The 20,223-nt window shown below is 47.7% G+C and overlaps 1 long non-coding RNA gene across 1 annotated transcript; it reads left to right on the top strand.

The window, feature by feature from the left end:
- The first annotated feature begins 18,991 nt into the window (after positions 1 to 18,991).
- LOC119305337 lies at positions 18,992 to 19,925 on the top strand. Its single transcript, XR_005148625.1, has 2 exons — positions 18,992 to 19,367; positions 19,617 to 19,925. It is a non-coding gene; the product is annotated as an uncharacterized LOC119305337 (long non-coding RNA).
- The last annotated feature ends 298 nt before the right edge of the window (positions 19,926 to 20,223 follow it).

Below are 20,223 nucleotides of genomic sequence, written 5' to 3'. Positions count from 1 at the left end.
CCGTTCTTACCTACGCATCAAAACCACAACGATAGTTCGTCAAGTTAGTGCTGTTTTAACATTCGCAAGGACCGGGCGTAGCCACACTCGATTCAGCTAAAGTGAGAGAGACAGACACCCGCCAGCCACCTTTAAGCACGAGTGCTCATAACGGTGAAACCAGTCTCGCATAAGCGTACGCGTAATGTCGGTCCGGGCCGCTTCATCTCACAATACCGCCGAACCAAAGTATGACATGCTGGTAAGCAGTATGACTTGTATCGCCCACAACTCACTTGTGTTCTACTCGTGCATATAACATCAACGCATAAAACCTAGGCTCGGATGCCACTGTTGGGAGCGTAGTAATTTCAAAAAAATTCCTACGCACACACAAGATCATGGAGATGACATAGCAACGAGAGGGGAGAGTGTTGTCCACGTACCCTCGTAGACCGTAAGCGGAAGCATTATAACAACGCGGTTGATGTAGTCGTATGTCTTCACGATCCGACCGATCCAAGCACCGAACGTACGGCACCTCCGTGTTCAGCACACGTTCAGCTCGATGACGTTCCTCAGGCTCCAATCCAGTAGAGCGTCGGGGATGAGTTCCGTCAGCACGACGGCGTGGTGACGATGATGATGTTCTACTAGCGTAGGGCTTCGCCTAAACTCCGCGACGATATGACCGAGGTGGAATATGGTGGAGGGGAGCACCGCACACGGCTAAGGAACGATCCGTAGATGAACTTGTGTGTCTATGGGGTGCCCCCCTGCCCCCGTATATAAAGGAGCAAGGGGGGAGGCCGGCCGGCCCTAGAGGGCGCGCCAAGGAGGAGGAGTCCTCCTCCTAGTAGGAGTAGGACTCCCCCTTTCCTACTCCTACTAGGAGGGGGAAAGGAAGGGGGAGAGGGAGAAGGAAAGGGGGGCGCCCCCCCCCCCTCCTAGTCCAATTCGGACCAGAGGGGGAGGGGGCACGCGTGCCATGCTGGCCGCCCCTCTCTCTCTCCACTAAGGCCCATAATGCCCATTACTTCTCCGGGGGGGGGTTCCAGTAACCCTCCGGCACTCCGGTTTTCTCCGAAAACGCCCGGAACACTTCCGGTGTCCGAATATAGCCGTCCAATATATCAATCTTTATGTCTCGACCATTTCGAGACTCCTCGTCATGTTCGTGATCATATCCGGGACTCCGAACAAACTTTGGTACATCAAAACTTATAAACTCATAATGAAACTGTCATCGTAAAGTTAAGCGTGCGGACCCTACGGGTTTGAGAACTATGTAGACATGACCTAGAACTGTTTCTGATCAATAACCAATAGTGGAACCTGGATGTTCATATTGGTTCCTACATATTCCACGAAGATCTTTACCGGTCAAACCGCATAACAACATACGTTGTTCCCTTTGTCATCGGTATGTTACTTGCCCGAGATTCGAGCGTCGGTATCCAATACCTAGTTCAATCTCGTTACCGGCAAGCCTCTTTACTCGTTCCGTAATACATCATTTCGTAACTAACTCATTAGTTACAATGCTTGCAAGGCTTAAGTGATGTGTATTACCGAGAGGGCCCAGAGATACCTCTCCGACAATCGGAGTGACAAAACCTAATCTTGAATTATGCCAACTCAACATGTACCTTTGGAGACACCTGTAGAGCACCTTTATAATCACCCAGTTACGTTGTGATGTTTGGTAGCACACAAAGTGTTCGTCCGGTAAACGGGAGTTGCGCAATCTCATAGTTGTAGGAACTTTGTATAAGTCATGAAGAAAGCAATAGCTGAAAGAAATATGCCCTAGAGGCAATAATAAAGTTATTATTTATTTCCTCATATCATGATAAATGTTTATTATTCATGCTAGAATTGTATTAACCGGAAACATAATACATGTTGAATACATAGACAAACATATAGTCACTAGTATGCCTCTACTTGACTAGCTCATTAATCAAAGATGGTTGAGTTTCCTAACCATAGACATGTGTTGTCATTTGATTAATGGGATCACATCATTAGGAGAATGATGTGATTGACATGACCCATTCCGTTAGCCTAGCACTTGATCGTTTAGTATATTGCTATTACTTTCTTCATGACTTATACATGTTCCTGAAACTATGAGATTATGCAACTCCCATTTACCGGAGGAACACTTTGGGTACTACCAAACGTCACAATGTAACTGGGTGATTATAAAGGAGTACTACAGGTTTCTCCGAAGGTACATGTTGAGTTGGCGTATTTCGAGATTAGGTTTTGTCACTCCGATTGTCGGAGAGGTATCTCTGGGCCCTCTCGGTAATGCACATCACTATAAGCCTTGCAAGCAATGTAACCAATGAGTTGGTTACGAGATGATGCATTACGTAATGAGTAAAGAGACTTGCCGGTAACAAGATTGAACTAGGTATTGGATACCGACGATCGAATCTCGGGCAAGTAACATACCGATGACAAAGGGAACAACGTATGTTGTTATGCGGTTTGACTGATAAAGATCTTCGTAGAATATGTAGGAACCAATATGGGCATCCAGGTTCCGCTATTGGTTATTGACCGAGAATGGTTCTAGGTCATGTCTACATAGTTCTCGAACCTGTAGGGTCCGCACGCTTAACGTTACGATGACAGTCTTATTATGAGTTTATAAGTTTTGATGTACCGAAGTTTGTTCGGAGTCCTGGATGTGATCACAGACATGACAAGGAGTCTCGAAATGGTCGATTCATAAAGATTGATATATTGGAAGCCTATGTTTGGACATCGGAAGTGTTCCGGGTGAAATCGGCATTTTACCGGAGTACCGGGGGGTTACCGGAACCCTCCCGGGGGTTATTGGGCCTACATGGGCCATAAGGGAGAAGAGGAGAGGAGGCAAGAGGTGGGCCGCGCCCCCTCCCCTCCCTAGTCCAAATAGGACAAGGAGAGGGAGGCGGCGACCCCCCCCCCCCTTTCCTTCCCCTCTTCCTCCTCCTTCCCCCCTTCTCCTACTCCAACTAGGCAAGAAGGGAGTCCTACTCCCGGTGGGAGTAGGACTCCCCCCTTGGCATGCCCTCCTTGGCCGGCCGCCTCCTCCCCCCTGGCTCCTTTATATACGGGGGCGGGGGGTCACCCTAGAACACACAAGTTGATCTACGGATCGTTCCTTAGCCGTGTGCGGTGCCCCCCTCCATCATATTACACATCGGTCATATCGTCGCGGAGTTTAGGAGAAGCCCTGCGCCGGTAGAACACCATCATCGTCACCACGCCGTCGTGCTGACGGAACTCATCCCCGAAGCTTTGCTGGATCGGAGCCCGGGGATCATCATCGAGCTGAACGTGTGCTGAACTCGGAGGTGCCGTACGTTCGGTGCTTGGATCGGTCGGATCATGAAGACGTACGACTACATCAACCGCGTTGTGCTAACGCTTCCGCTTACGGTCTACGAGGGTACGTGGACGAACACTCTCCCCTCTCGTTGCTATGCCATCACCATGATCTTGCGTGTACGTAGGAAAATTTTTGAAATTACTACGTTCCCCATCAGTGGCATCCGAGCCTAGGTTTTATGCGTTGATGTTATATGCACGAGTAGAACACAAGTGAGTTGTGGGCGAGACAAGTCATACTGCTTACCAGCATGTCATACTTTGGTTCGGCGGTATTGTGAGATGAAGCGGCCCGGACCGACATTACGCGTACGCTTACGCGAGACTGGTTTCACCGTTACGAGCACTCGTGCTTAAAGGTGGCTGGCGGGTGTCTGTCTCTCTCACTTTAGCTGAATCGAGTGTGGCTATGCCCGGTCCTTGCGAAGGTTAAAACAACACTAACTTGACGAACTATCGTTGTGGTTTTGATGCGTAGGTAAGAACGGTTCTTGCTAAGCCCGTAGCATCCACGTAAAACTTGCAATAACAAAGTAGAGGACGTCTAACTTGTTTTTGCAGGGCATGTTGTGATGTGATATGGTCAAGACGTGATGCTATATTTTATTGTATGAGATGATCATGTTTTGTAACCGAAGTTATCGGCAACTGGCAGGAGCCATATGGTTGTCGCTTTATTGTATGAAATGCAAACGCCCTGTAATTGCTTTACTTTATCACTACGCGGTAGCGATAGTCGTAGAAGCAATAGATGGCGTAAACGACAACGATGCTACGATGGAGATCAAGGTGTCGCGCTGGTGACGATGGTGATCACGACGGTGCTTCGAAGATGGAGATCACAAGCACAAGATGATGATGGCCATATCATATCACTTATATTGATTGCATGTGATGTTTATCCTTTATGCATCTTATCTTGCTTTGATTGACGATAGCATTTTAAGATGATCTCTCACTAATAATCAAGAAGTGTTCTCCCTGAGTATGCACCGTTGCAAAAGTTCTTCGTGCTGAGACACCACGTGATGATCAGGTGTGATAGGCTCTACGTTCAAATACAACGGGTGCAAAACAGTTGCACACGCGGAATACTCAGGTCATACTTGACGAGCCTAGCATATACAGATATGGCCTTGGAACACGGAGACCGAAAGGTCGAACGTGAATCATATAGTAGATATGATCAACATAGTGATGTTCACCATTGAAACTACTCCATCTCACGTGATGATCGGACATGGTTTAGTTGATTTGGATCACGTGATCACTTAGATGACTAGAGAGATGTCTGTCTAAGTGGGAGTTCTTAAGTAATATGATTAATTGAACTTAAATTTATCATGAACTTAGTACCTGATAGTATTTTGCTTGTCTATGTTTGTTTGTAGATAGATGGCTCGTGCTGTTGTTCTGTTGAATTTTAATGCGTTCCTTGAGAAAGCAAAGTTGCAAGATGATGGTAGCAATTACACGGACTGGGTCCGTAACCTGAGGATTATCCTCATTGCTGCACGGAAAAGTTACGTCCTGCAAGCACCGCTGGGTGTCAGGCCTGCTGCTGATGCAACTGACGACGTTAAGAACGTCTGGCAGAGCAAGGCTGATGACTACTCGATAGTTCAGTGTGCCATGCTTTACGGCTTAGAACCGGGTCTTCAACGACGTTTTGAACGTCATGGAGCATATGAGATGTTCCAGGAGTTGAAGTTAATATTTCAAGCAAATGCCCGGATTGAGAGATATGAAGTCTCCAATAAGTTCTATAGCTGCAAGATGGAGTAGAATAGTTCTGTCAGTGAACACATACTCAAAATGTCTGGGTATATAATCACTTGATTCAACTGGGAGTTAATCTTCCTAATGATAGTGTCATTGACAGAATTCTTCAATCACTGCCACCAAGCTACAAGAGCTTCGTGATGAACTATAATATGCAAGGGATGAACAAGACTATTCCCGAGCTCTTCGCAATGCTAAAAGCCGCGGAGGTAGAAATCAAGAAGGAGCATCAAGTGTTGATGGTTAACAAGACCACCAGTTTCAAGAAAAAGGGCAAAGGGAAGAAGAAGGGGAACTTCAAGAAGAACAGCAAACAAGTTGCTGCTCAAGAGAAGAAACCCAAGTCTGGACCTAAGCCTGAAACTGAGTGCTTCTACTGCAAGCAGACTGGACACTGGAAGCGGAACTGCCCCAAGTATTTGGCGGATAAGAAGGATGGCAAAGTGAAAAAAGGTATATGTGATACACATGTTATTGATGTGTACCTTACTAATGCTCGCAGTAGCACCTGGGTATTTGATACTGGTTCTGTTGCTAATATTTGCAACTCGAAACAGGGACTACGGATTAAGCGGAGATTGGCTAAGGAGGAGGTGACGATGCGCGTGGGAAATGGTTCCAAAGTCGATGTGATCGCGGTCGGCACGCTACCTCTACATCTACCATCGGGATTAGTTTTAGACCTAAATAATTGTTATTTGGTGCCAACGTTGAGCATGAACATTATATCTGGATCTTGTTTGATGCAAGACGGTTATTCATTTAAATCAGAGAATAATGGTTGTTCTATTTATATGAGTAATATCTTTTATGGTCATGCACCCTTGAAGAGTGGTCTATTTATTAAATCTCGATAGTAGTGATACACATATTCATAGTGTTGAAACCAAAAGATGCAGAGTTGATAACGATAGTGCAACTTATTTGTGGCACTGCCGTTTAGGTCATATCGGTGTAAAACGCATGAAGAAACTCCATACTGATGGGCTTTTGGAATCACTTGATTATGAATCACTTGGTACTTGTGAACCGTGCCTCATGGGCAAGATGACTAAAACGCCGTTCTCCGGAACTATGGAGCGAGCAACTGATTTATTGGAAATCATACATACTGATGTTTGTGGTCCAATGAATGTTGAGGCTCGCGGCGGGTATCGTTATTTCCTCACCTTCACAGATGATTTGAGTAGATATGGGTATATCTACTTAATGAAACACAAGTCTGAAACATTTGAAAAGTTCAAAGAATTTCAGAGTGAAGTGGAAAATCATCGTAACAAGAAAATAAAGTTTCTACCATCTGATCGTGGAGGAGAATATTTGAGTTACGAGTTTGGTCTACACTTGAAACAATGCGGAATAGTTTCGCAACTCGCGCCACCCAGAACACCACAACGAAATGGTGTGTCTGAACGTCGTAATAGTACTTTACTAGATATGGTGCGATCTATGATGTCTCTTACTGATTTACCGCTATCGTTTTGGGGTTATGCTTTAGAGACGGCCGCATTCACGTTAAATAGGGCACCATCAAAATCCGTTGAGACGACGCCTTATGAACTGTGGTTTAGCAAGAAACCAAAGTTGTCATTTCTTAAAGTTTGGGGCTGAAATGCTTATGTGAAGAAACTTCAACCAGATAAGCTTGAACCCAAATCGGAGAAATGTGTCTCATAGGATACCCAAAAGAGACTATTGGGTACACCTTCTATCACAGATCTGAGGGCAAGATTTTTGTTGCTAAAATTGGATCCTTTTTAGAGAAGGAGTTTCTCTCGAAAGAAGTGAGTGGGAGGAAAGTAGAACTTGATGAGATAACAGTATCTACTCCCTTATTGGAAAGTAGTTCATCACAAGAAACGGTTCCTGTGACAACTACACCAATTAGTGAGGAAGCTAATGATATTGATCATGAAACTTCAGATCAAGTTTCTACTGAACCTCGTAGGTCTACCAGAGTAAGATCCGCACCAGAGTGGTACGGTAATCCTATTCTGGAAGTCATGTTACTTGACCATGATGAACCTACGAACTATGAGGAAGCGATGATGAGCCCAGATTCCGCAAAATGGCTAGAGGCCATGAAATCTGAGATGGGATCCATGTATGAAAACAAAGTATGGACTTTGGTTGACTTGCCCGATGATCGGCAGGCCATTGAGAATAAATGGATCTTAAAGAAGAAGACTAACACTGATGGTAATGTAACTGTCTATAAAGCTCGACTTGTTGCGAAAGGTTTTCGACAAGTTCAAGGGGTTGACTACGATGAGACTTTCTCACCCGTAGTGATGCTTAAGTCTGTCCGAATCATGTTAGCTATTGCTGCATTTCATGACTATGAAATTTGGCAAATGGATGTTAAAACTGCATTCTTGAATGGATTTCTGGAAGATGAGTTATATATGATGCAACCAGAAGGTTTTGTTGATCCAAAAGGTGCTAACAAAGTGTGCAAGCTCCAGCGATCCATTTATGGACTGTTGCAAGCATCTCGGAGTTGGAATAAATGCTTTGATAGTGTGATCAAAGCATATGGTTTTATACAGACTTTTGGAGAAGCCTGTATTTACCAGAAAGTGAGTGGGAGCTCTATAGCATTTCTGATATTATATGTAGATGACATATTATTAATTGGAAATGATATAGAATTTCTGGATAGCATAAAGGGATATTTGAATAAAAGTTTTTCAATGAAAGACCTCGGTGAAGCTGATTACATATTGGGCATCAAGATCTATAGATATAGATCAAGACGCTTAATAGGACTTTCACAAAGCACATACCTTGATAAAATTTTGAAAAAGTTCAAAATCGATCAGGCAAAGAAAGGGTTCTTGCCCGTGCTTCAAGGTGTGAAATTGAGTCAAACTCAATGTCCGACCACAGCAGAAGATAGAGAGAAAATGAAAGATGTTCCCTATGCTTCAGCCATAGGCTCTATCATGTATGCAATGTTGTGTACCAGACCTAACGTATGCTTAGCAATAAGCTTGGCAGGAAGGTACCAAAGTAATCCAGGAGTGGATCACTGGACAGCGGTCAAGAACATCCTGAAGTACCTGAAAAGGACTAAGGATATGTTTCTCGTATATGGAGGTGACAAAGAGCTAGTCATAAATGGTTACGTTGATGCAAGCTTTGACACTGATCCGGATGATTCTAAATCGCAAACCGGATACGTATTTTTATTAAACGGTGGAGCTGTAAGTTGGTGCAGTTCTAAACAAAGCGTCGTGGCGGGATCTACATGTGAAGCGGAGTACATAGCTGCTTCTGAAGCAGCAAATGAAGGAGTCTGGATGAAGGAGTTCATTTCCGATCTAGGTGTCATACCTAGTGCATCAGGACCAATGAAGATCTTTTGTGACAATACTGGTGCAATTGCCTTGGCAAAGGAATCCAGATTTCACAAGAGGACCAAGCACATCAAGAGACGCTTCAATTCCATTCGGGACCAAGTCCAAGTGGGAGACATAGAGATTTGCAAGATACATACGGATCTGAATGTTGCAGACCCGTTGACTAAGCCTCTCTCACGAGCAAAACGTGATCAGCACCAAGACTCCATGGGTGTTAGAATCATTACTATGTAATCTAGATTATTGACTCTAGTGCAAGTGGGAGACTGAAGGAAATATGCCCTAGAGGCAATAATAAAGTTATTATTTATTTCCTCATATCATGATAAATGTTTATTATTCATGCTAGAATTGTATTAACCGGAAACATAATACATGTGTGAATACATAGACAAACATATAGTCACTAGTATGCCTCTACTTGACTAGCTCATTAATCAAAGATGGTTGAGTTTCCTAACCATAGACATGTGTCGTCATTTGATTAATGGGATCACATCATTAGGAGAATGATGTGATTGACATGACCCATTCCGTTAGCCTAGCACTTGATCGTTTAGTATATTGCTATTGCTTTCTTCATGACTTATACATGTTCCTGAAACTATGAGATTATGCAACTCCCGTTTACCGGAGGAACACTTTGGGTACTACCAAACGTCACAACGTAACTGGGTGATTATAAAGGAGTACTACAGGTGTCTCAGAAGGTACATGTTGAGTTGGCGTATTTCGAGATTAGGTTTTGTCACTCCGATTGTCGGAGAGGTATCTCTGGGCCCTCTCGGTAATGCACATCACTATAATCCTTGCAAGCAATGTAACCAATGAGTTGCTTACGGGATGATGCATTACGTAACGAGTAAAGAGACTTGACGGTAACGAGATTGAACTAGGTATTGGATACCAACGATCGAATCTCGGGCAAGTAACATACCGATGACAAAGGGAACAACGTATGTTGTTATGCGGTTTGACCGATAAAGATCTTCGTAGAATATGTAGGAACCAATATGGGCATCCAGGTTCCGCTATTGGTTATTGACCGAGAATGGTTCTAGGTCATGTCTACATAGTTCTCGAACCCGTAGGGTCCGCACGCTTAACGTTACGATGACAGTTTTATTATGAGTTTATAAGTTTTGATGTACCGAAGTTTGTTCGGAGTCCCGGATGTGATCACGGACATGACGAGGAGTCTCGAAATGGTCGATACATAAAGGTTGATATATTGGAAGCCTATGTTTGGTCATCGGAAGTGTTCCGGGTGAAATCGGCATTTTACCGGAGTACCGGGGGGTTACCGGAACCCTCCCGGGGGTTATTGGGCCTACATGGGCCATAAGGGAGAAAAGGAGAGGAGGCAAGAGGTGGGCCGCGCCCCCTCCCCTCCCTAGTCCGAATAGGACAAGGAGAGGGGGGCGGCGCCCCCCTCTCCCCTTTCCTTCCCCTCTTCCTCCTCCTTCCCCCTTCTCCTACTCCAACTAGGAAAGAAGGGAGTCCTACTCCCGGTGGGAGTAGGATTCCCCCCTTGGCGCGCCCTCCTTGGCCGGCCGCCTCCTCCCCCCTGGCTCCTTTATATACGGGGGCGGGGGGCACCCTAGAACACACAAGTTGATCTACGGATCGTTCCTTAGCCGTGTGCGGTGCCCCCCTCCACCATATTACACCTCGGTCATATCGTCGCGGAGTTTAGGCAAAGCCCTGCGCCGGTAGAACATCATCATCGTCACCACGCCGTCGTGCTGACATAACTCATCCCCGAAGCTTTGCTGGATCGGAGCCCGGGGATCGTCATCGAGCTGAACGTGTGCTGAACTCGGAGGTGCCGTACGTTCGGTGCTTGGATCGGTCGGATCGTGAAGACGTATGACTACATCAACCGCGTTGTGCTAACGCTTCCGCTTACGGTCTACGAGGGTACGTGGACGAACACTCTCCCCTCTCGTTGCTATGCCATCACCATGATCTTGCGTGTGCGTAGGAATTTTTTTTTGAAATTACTACGTTCCCCAACAATAGCAACATACTAAACGATCATGTGCTAGGCTAACAGAATGGGTCAAGTCAATCACATCATTCTCCTAATGATGTGATCCCGCTAATCAAATGACAACTCTTTTGTGCATGGCTAAGAAACATAACCATCTTTGGTAAACGAGCTAGTCAAGTAGAGGCATACTAGTGACACTATGTTTGTCTATGTATTCACACATGTATTATGTTTCCGGTTAATACAATTCTAGCATGAATAATAAACATTTATCATGATATGAGGAAATAAATAATAACTTTATTATTGTCTCTAGGGCATATTTCCTTCATTACCGTGCCCGGGGAAGGTCAAGCACTTCTTGTGGCGTCTAGCGCACAACACACTGGCCACAGAGGACATTCTGAGCCGCAGGGGTATGGTGATTGAGGATCACAGGTGCTTCCTGTGCAATGCGAGGGATGAATCAGCTAAGCACCTCTTTGTGGAGTGCAATGAGATAAAGCAGGTGTGGCGAGGCCTTGATCTCGAACATGTAAGGTGGCGACTCACTGAGCGCGATAGCGTGGACATCACCTTGGACTGCATGTGGCAATTATCTGAGAAAGACTGGATGGCAATCATCGTTATGTGGTGGCAGTGGTGGACTCAGCGCAACAAGGTCCGGGAGGGCGACAAGCCGATGGACCACGGCCAATTTGCTGTGAGAGCTGCATGCACGGCCGCTGAATACGCGGGGTGTTTCTGCAAATCACCACCGCCACCAAAGGGCCCGACTCGCTGGATCCCTCCACTGCCTGATATTCTAAAATTCAACGTCGACGGGGCCTTTCTGGAGGACGGAGCGCAGGGGGCCTGGGGCGTGGTTGTGAGGACTTCTACAGGCGAGGTGGTGGCAGCGAGGGCTGGCCGGATTGAACATGTTGCTGATGCTTTCGGTTCGGAGCTGACAGAGGTGGAACGAGCGCTGGATCTTGCAGCTGAGTTGGGCGTGGTACGCCTGACAGTGGAGATGGATGCCCTGACGCTTGAACAAGCTCTGAACAGACGTGCCCCAGACTCCTCGCGGCACGCTCCGGCGATCGAGGACATCAAGGTGCAATCCCGACTATGGTTCTCCTCCTGCGGGTTCGCTCATTGTAAACGAGAAGCCAACATGGCAGCTCACCATATGGCACAGTTAGGCCTGACTCTCCAATTGGGAGAAGTTGTAGTGGCCGATCATGTACTTCCAGCAAATGTTGTTGAATCTGTTATGGGCGATCTTGCCCTGAATGTTTCATAATAAAGCTCTTTGCTTACCCTCAAAAAAAAATATAACACATTAGATAGGACGAAGCGATCTCATCAATCACGTACAGCATATATTCCCAAAAAGAACATCACGTATTAATTTTCAAAAAAAAAACATCACGTATTGCCCTTTTTTTAAGGAAACATCACGTATTGCCTAGGACGACTTCGCCCTCGCCGCCGCCATCTAAGCCCATCTCTTTCCTCGCGTGCGTCTTCTTTCTTCGCGTCACAGCCGCCGCCATCAATAACCCTCAAAGCCGTCACCTGGATCACGTATCGCGCCGTCTTCCTTCGCGTCACAGCCGCCGCCGCTGCCGCCGTGGCCTCCTCTGCCGGATCGCGTCGTCTCCCACTGTCGCCGTCTTCCACCATACTGAAGCGACCGCCGCGAACAGGACGCGTCCACCCCGCCTCGCCCCTTCCCATCTTCAAGCACTGGGACGCCATCCGACTGTCCGAGCAACCGCAGTGCATGCAGATGCAGACGTATTGAACTCCAGACTTGGCGATTGCATGCATGTACGTACTAAAGCAGGCGACAAGCAGGTCTCTACTTGCATGGAACGCAGCAGCAACAGCACACGCGATAATTTAATTGGAAACACATCCAGCAAAGTAGTTCCCTTTTACTCCCTCCGTCCGAAAATACTTGTCATCAAAATGAATAAAAAGATATGTATCTCAAATTAAAATACGTCTAGATACATCCCATTTTATTCATTTTGATGACAAGTATTTCCGGACGGAGGGAGTAATATTTTAGATTAGATACGTACAAGAAGTTCCTCCCTCCCGTTAATACCAAAGTATTTTCTTTCTGTGCTGGTAAAGCTAACTGCTATTGTTACAATTCGTGTGCAAACGGGCTCAAGGGAAGGTAGTGCTATTAGTATTGGTTCTATTGGTTTATAATATGGTAGCTCAACATTACATTTTTGCATGGCTATTTTTTGGATGGCTATAATCTATTTTTTGGTGGTGTCAATGAAGAGGTAAATATATTTTCTTGTCAATAATTTTTTTTGCATCTTGCTGCCGTCTAACTGCAGAGATTAATGTATTTTGCTTTGGTAACTTGAAGCACGGACTAACTCCTAGCGTTCTTTGTTGTTGACAACATGGATACGAGGGAAATAGTTTCGAAGCAACCCTCAATATTCTTTGCATTGGAATCTTTGAACCAAATATTTCCAATGCATGATCTCACATAAACATGGTGTCTTGAAATGAAACTATTCTCTAGCTATGCCATGTTTTATAGTAAAGATGGAGTCTCCGGCATAATGCAATGAACATAACTTCTGATTATCCCCAATTTTTCCTCTAATTAAGTTCTCTAATTGTTACTTGCAGATGAAGTTTCAGTGCATCGCTGGTGGCACGGCAACAAATGGAGATTCCACCCATCGCTTACCGTACATGCGGCACCTTTGTCAACATGGGCGTGCTACCCCGCCAACAACACCATGCTAGACTAAGCGCTCCCTCATGGACTGATGGTGTCGTGTTGGAAGGTGGAAGCATGCTCTCCCAGCCTCTCCTCTAGGGCTAAAGATGGGTTAGTTAGATATGATTTGGTTTCTCTTTGTTTCGCTCTAACGGCAGGTGAGACCGTTGTGCTGGTTGGCAAGATTTCCGTTAATTTCCTTCTTTCAGAAACAGTTTGGCCTGGGAGGTGTTTCACGACACAAACTTCATTGTTGTTGTTTTCACTGAATTTCAAGATATGCAGCAGCAGCGACGCACTTATAAGATGGCCTGCCGATGCTGCCTTCTGAACCAACGTCCATCAAACGCCCGCCCTCTGGGGACTGCATGCTTGTCGACGTCGTTATGAGGAGCTACAACAACTCCAGCTGTGGCCCCCACTGCTGGCCCAACTTTAGGTACGTGTCCACCGTACAAAGTAAAATAACCTGCAATGCAATGCAATAGAACAATGGAACCTAGGGTTAACTCAATATTGATAATATTTCCAAGAGATCGTGCTGTCGCATCAGGTTTTTAAGGTCGCACTTGGATGCTCTTTTTCTTAGAGAAGGATTAGTGAATGTTGTTGTTTTCTACTGGGTAAATTCAATCATCATCTTAAACATTTGTGTGCCGAATTGATGTGCATAGAAGATGCAGAGTTGGATCAGGGTTCATGATAGATGCCTTCGATTAAATGTGGATCAAGGATGGATGTGTAAATACTATGAAAGAAGGAAACTGGAGCCCGTGTCCGGGCATCGCACGCCGCCAGGGTCGACCAGGCGCTGCAGTCCGCGAGGCAGCATCAGCGTACGGGAATCAACAAACAGACACAAGAATAAATAAACGGAGGTAAGATGTTTGATCCCGGTGGTGTGGCTGCACGTCAAAGAGTTTACCATGCTCTCCTTTCTCTGCGGGGGCGCTCATGGGAATATGGGATGTGTATGGCTGGCGTTGGGTTGGGTTGACTGTTTGCTCTACCAATTAAACGGGATCCTGAGGTGTGCTTGCATTTGCTGGTTGTGGCTCGTGGAGGACGTTGCACATCATAAATTGGGCAATTTAAAGCAGACATGGTGACTTTGCACTATCGATTGGGCAATCACATTAACTACTGGGTGCATAATTTAACTATAAAGACTAGCCACAATGGTGAGTAACATACACTAGTAACATACACATATCCCTAGACTATATTACTACCTTCATAGTGGATAGTAATATAAGTGTGGTAACATGCAAAGCTTCATTAATTATGTTATAGACTCATATTGTATTGGAAAATGTGATGTTACAGTAACTAGCTAAGTTACTATAAATATCTCTCTCCTCATTAACTCATTGCCACATAAGCAAATTTGCTGATTTGGACTCGATGTTACTGTTGAAGTTACTCCCATTGTGGCTAGTCTAAGAAATTAACTCATACCAGTAAAGAAGAACGTTTGCACCCATCAGCATTAATCGACAACGCCAGGGGTGCACATGTGATTTTTAATAAACTTATGTTATGTTTGCACGTATGATTCTTACTAAATTTGCGTCATTTTATTTAGTGTTGAAATGCAGGACATTGACATATTTTTTTCTGCTTGTGACCCTTTTATATTATCATGATTTTTACAAATAGATAAAAAGTTTATCATAAAAAAACATTGCCAATCAAATAAATTTATTCCGAATCTCCATGTCGTGATACTAAACAGATGCAATTTTTTTGTCATCAGGGACTATTGTTTGGTGGCATGGCTTCTCAACCCAGCCAACCACGACAGAATTGCTATTTTCTCCCGTTGCAACGCACGGGCATTTGTGCTAGTCTCTCCCTAATAATAAAGCACAGATTGGGTCTCCGGGTTCACCGTCACAATGCGCTTTCTTCTCATCTCATAATACGCTTTTACAATTTGTATGGACAAAATCTTGTAATATAAAGGAGGCGGTACTAATTGAATTGAACCGGTACGAAAAGAAAAAAGAACGCAGCCACGCTCTGCATCGCGCCGCTCCGCCCCGCCCAACCCACCTCCAGCCTGGGCCTTGGCCTGTCGCGGTCGTCCGCCTGGGCCTGGGGCCACGTCTACGGTAGTGTTTTCCGGTCAGAACACGGGTGCACGGGTCAACAAACAATCATCCCATAACCCGTCGATGTCGCCGCCGCCCAACACCGGCCGTCTCGCGCAACAGATCGAGGGACGACCAGACGAGGAGGAGCAAGTATGCAGAGCAAGGGACGAGCTTTCCGCGGTTTTCCGCGGTTCAGCTTCAGCGCCGGCAAGGACAACGTACGCGTACATGCAGGAGCCCTCGATGTTCCTGTCCAGAGGCCACGGGATCGACCGGCTTTGGGGCTGCTGAGAAACAACGGTGGCGGCAACCTGGTGCTACTATGTACATAATCCATCTGATCCCGTTCGAAATCACCAAAGAGGTTAGCAACAAGATCAGTTGATAGCCGCCACACAGAGCCATCCAGTCGAGTCGTCACGGTAGGTGTTTGTTCGTGTGGCCTCCGTGATGGCGGTGGCTTCCGCCAACACCGGCGTGATGTTCCCTCTTGCGAGCTCCACGTCCAAGCTCTGGAAGGCCCTTCCTTCTTCTACTAGAGGAAGCAATGCTAAAGTGTTGGCCTGAATGGGGGAACACGAGCTACCTCAACTCCGAGTCTACCGTCTGGAACGACGACGCTGTCGGCGCAGAGCTGGAGAGTGCGGTGTTTTGGTCTGAGTGTTGCGTATATGCGGTCGTTGAGTGGGTACTGTAAGTTCAGTTTGGCCCAGTCGCCGGAAGTGTCCTAGAGTAAATTCTACGAATCTCAGTACACGACACTGGCCCTCGCCGTCGCGACGGCGGCCGACTAATCTTCGTGAACGGTGATGGTGGCCGACGCAACTCCCATGCCCGGCGTAGAGGCGGTTTCTAGCACAGAGCACATGATGGTCGTCGGCTTGACTCCCTCCAATGAGAGGCGATGCCGACCGCACGGCTCCCTCCGGGGCGAATGAGATGGCCTTCGACTTGGAGCATCCTACCGCATGACACACTCTAGCCTGAGGCAGCCGGCAGCACAGAAATCAGGCAGAGGCTGCCCACGAAGCGGAGCCACAACTAACTTACAAGACTTTACAACAATGAAGGAGATAGGCCACTCGCTTTCCACAAATCTCGCTTTCATGTGTTCGGCTTCACAATGGTCCTGGTTCGGTGTCCACTGGCTTTCACGTGTTTGGGTGCACATGCCTGTGTGACCTCTCCTTGCTGTTGTTTTCAGTGTCGACGGCACCCCCTTGACTGCGAAGTCGCCTAGAGCTTCACTGCCTTCTAATTGCCAATACACCACATTGGCAGAATATTACCGAATCTGCTATGCAATGTGAATTTTTTCTAACTAGCGAATTCATGTATGTGTTACTATTGCAAGGCGACGGAGTCATCTGGCTCTATGGCCCCGGTGGTAGGGCTAGAGGAGACTCCATGGCACATGGTTCCATCCGCATGGATCCGTCCACCGGCGAGGATCTCGGGCCGGGCCAACGAGTCAAGCTCTGAATTTGGGCCAGTCGTCATGACAAAAAATTCCCATGATGCACTATGCTTAGATATAACATTCAGTTTTCTCCCGTTGCAACGCACGGGTATTTGTGCTAGTAATAATAATGCACGGATTGACTCCATGGGTTCACCGTCACAATACGCTTCTTTCTGTTAATTTACGCTTTCAATATTTTTTCTTCAACACGTACATATTTATTTTCTATATCCAAGGTGGTATTAGTCTTTACCTAATGTATGCATCTATACCTAATATTAAAATTTCCTACGACGTTCAGCTCTGCTAGGCCAAAAAACGTTCCCACGATGACTGTTCAGCAAGGCCCACCTAGGCCCGGTTTTGCAAAGTGAAGAGTAGAACCCCTCGAGGCACCCTAAGAGCAACTCCAACGGGGTGACCCAAACGGACGCGCGCTTTGTCCGTTTTTTGTCCGTTTGGGTCGGCTAGGCGGACAAGCGCGTCCGCATTTTAAAATGGGTCGACTTGACCGCCCAACGTGGAGGCCGACCCAAATGTACCGGCATGAAAAAAAACAAGTTGCACGAAATAAACATAATTAAACATAAAGTGGACGGTCAAACGGCGGCCAAAGTCCACCTAAATCTAATAAACATTAAAAAAAGTATGCGCCCGCCTGCTGCCGCCCCGCACGCTGCCCTAGATGTTGTCGGCCTTGCCCTTGCCCTTGCCCTCGACGCCGCCGTCGTCGGTGAGGTCGATGAAGACCGGAGCAGGCCCAGCCCACCCGAACGCCGCCTGGTACGCTGCCAGGGTAGCCTCCTCCGTCGTCTGCTGGGGCGGCGGCATTGCGGCAAGCCGCGCGCGCTCCTCCTCCCCCTCGAGCCGGAGCGCCTCCGCGTCGCGTTGGAGCATGGCCTCGTAGCGCATCTCCTCCTCGCCGTCGGCCTGCTCCTGGCGGAGCCAGTGCTCCTTCCATCGTTCCAAGTGGGCCGCCTCCTCCTCCGTCGTGGCGGTGAAGTGGGCGGGAGGCGCGCTCACCCACTCGCGGTACTGGCCCGTCCACGAGTAGGCCTCCTCCAGCCAAGTGGGTGGAGGCGGGGAGCGCTTACGCGACGGCTCCGGCTCCGGCTTGGGCTGGACGGGCAGCGACGGTGGAGGCGGCGGCACGAAGAGCGGGCTGTGGATGGAGTCCCCCGCCGCCGACAGGGCAAGGGCTTTCTCCAGCCCATCCCAGTGCGCGTCCTCGTCGATGCGGCTAGCCTCCAGTACGTGCTGCAGGGCCTCCTCGAGGACGGCTTGGTACTCCGCCTCCGCCTCCATGTCCTTCGGCTCTACCTCCGGGGGCGGCGGTGGGAACGGCGGCGGGACGACGTCGACACCCGAGCGCCGTTGCTCCTCGTGTTCGAGGGCGAACCAAGCCTTCCAGTTGGGAGAGTCGGCGGCGTACTCGGGCAGCCGACGCTACTCCGGCGTGAGCAGCGCGCGGCGCCGGCGCACCTCGTCGTCGTGCGCCGGCTGGGTCTGCGGAACCGCCGGCACTGGGATCCGGTTTGGATCCAAATGCCAATGGTGCGGCAGCGTCACGTCGGGATAGGGGAGGGGCTGTCTGTACTCCCAGTGCCACCGCGCTTGGTGCACCGGGATGTGCAGGCGCCGGCGTTCAGGGCGAAAACGCGTCGGCGGTGGAGGGGGAGGGGAGCACGGGATGACGAGGCGCCGGGGGTGCCCTTGCCCTTGCCTTTGCTGCTGCTGAAGAGGCTGATGGGCGCGCTAGGGTTTGCGGTCGCCGGCGAGGAAGCAAAGGGAGTGGTAGGGGGGTCAGATGCGGACGGGAGAAGTGGATGATGCCGACCCCGCCGCACGCGTGGTTAAAAAAGGACGCGCGTACTGGCTAATGCGTGGGCCCGTTGTCGGTGGTCGTCATAAATAAGACGACCGGTGGCGGTTAGGTGGCCGCCAGGTGGGGACGCGGCAGACGGCAAGGAGACGCGCGCCGCGTCCGCGCCGACGCATTCCAGACGCAATTTTGGGCCGGAAATGGGTCGGCGCGGACGCCAGACGGACACGATTTGAGTTTGGGTCGGCACGTTGAGCCGCCACTTTTGTCCGCGCCGATCCAAACGAACGCGAACCGACTAAATGGGTCGTCTCATTGGAGTTGCTCTAACCTTTCCCATGAATAAGCTGCCAGAGAGGCCGATCTGATGTGGTCGGAGACGATGCAACTTTTGCAGGTGTCGTCCAAAGTCACGCGGGTGCCTATCCCCTGCTCGCGATCTGAGTTCTGTTTGCTTGGTTTCGGCGGAGATTTCTCCGGAAAGTGCAGCACCTGGCCAGGCCACGCCCGGGGCGAGCGAAACACGCTCGCAATCCGGACGTACACGTACGCCCTCCGCCCTTCACCGTCGCTACCTGGCGGCAAGTCTGTCTAGGGACGCGGGCTGAATCGGATGAGACTTGCGAAGCTAGATCGGGGCCATCGACCCAATCTCCAGCGATAGAGGAAGCTATACGTGCGAGAAACCCATCCGGCCATCTGTCCAACAGACTTCGCATCTTCCGCCGGATCGAGATTGCAGTGAGCAAGCTTGTCTGGGTTCAGCTCTGCCAGCGTGCAGTTGGTGGTGACTGCCGTGCGGTTGCTGTTTCCCCTTTTTCTTTATTCGATCTACTGCTTTCTAATTGTATCTGCATCCTTGGTAATCCAATTGAAAATTAGCACCCTTGGTCATCCAGTAGTACATTTGGTTTTGTTTTGCTGCACCGTTGTTTATGCATTTCTAATTGGACAAATATTTGACTCGATTCTTCCTACTTAATTGTATAGGAGCCCAGACAACGATTGGCAATGCAGGAGGGTTATTCAGTGACGGCTGATCTCTAATTTGATTATATAATAAGGTGGCATAATGGGTATTGTTATTCCACATCTTCCTCCACACAACTTACGCTATGTTCTCAATCCTGCCAGATTTGGTACTGCAGACTGCAAGTGTGATTAGTCATTACTCATTAGTGTGTTTTCAGCTCTGCATATTATATGGCCCAGTCTAATATATTTCGAAAAAGGGTTTCCCCACTTTGTATTACAAAGCAACCAGTATATTGTAAATGATTGGCGAGTGAATTCCTTTCAGCTCTGCATATTGTACTGATGTTTACTTATTTTTCTTTGTAAGATAAACATGATTCTTAATACTTTTTTTTTCTTTTCGAAAAAGAGGCTTACCCCCGGCCTCTGCATCTCTTGATGCACACAGTCAATGATTCTTAATACTGAGTTGATTCTTTTATTTTCAGAGCTAATAATAATTTGCAATGGATCAATTATTTATTAATTATATAAGCTTTACAACTTCTGCATGTTATGAGAAGACTGTAGATAATATGCTTTTAGTTCTCATTTTAGCTCAGCCACCTCCGAACTGATGCAG

Source organism: Triticum dicoccoides, chromosome 5B (genome assembly GCF_002162155.2).
Source record: "Triticum dicoccoides isolate Atlit2015 ecotype Zavitan chromosome 5B, WEW_v2.0, whole genome shotgun sequence".
Taxonomy (NCBI): Eukaryota; Viridiplantae; Streptophyta; class Magnoliopsida; order Poales; family Poaceae; genus Triticum; species Triticum dicoccoides.
Note: the sequence above shows the minus strand (reverse complement) of the source record. Positions and strands in the feature narration are given on the sequence as shown.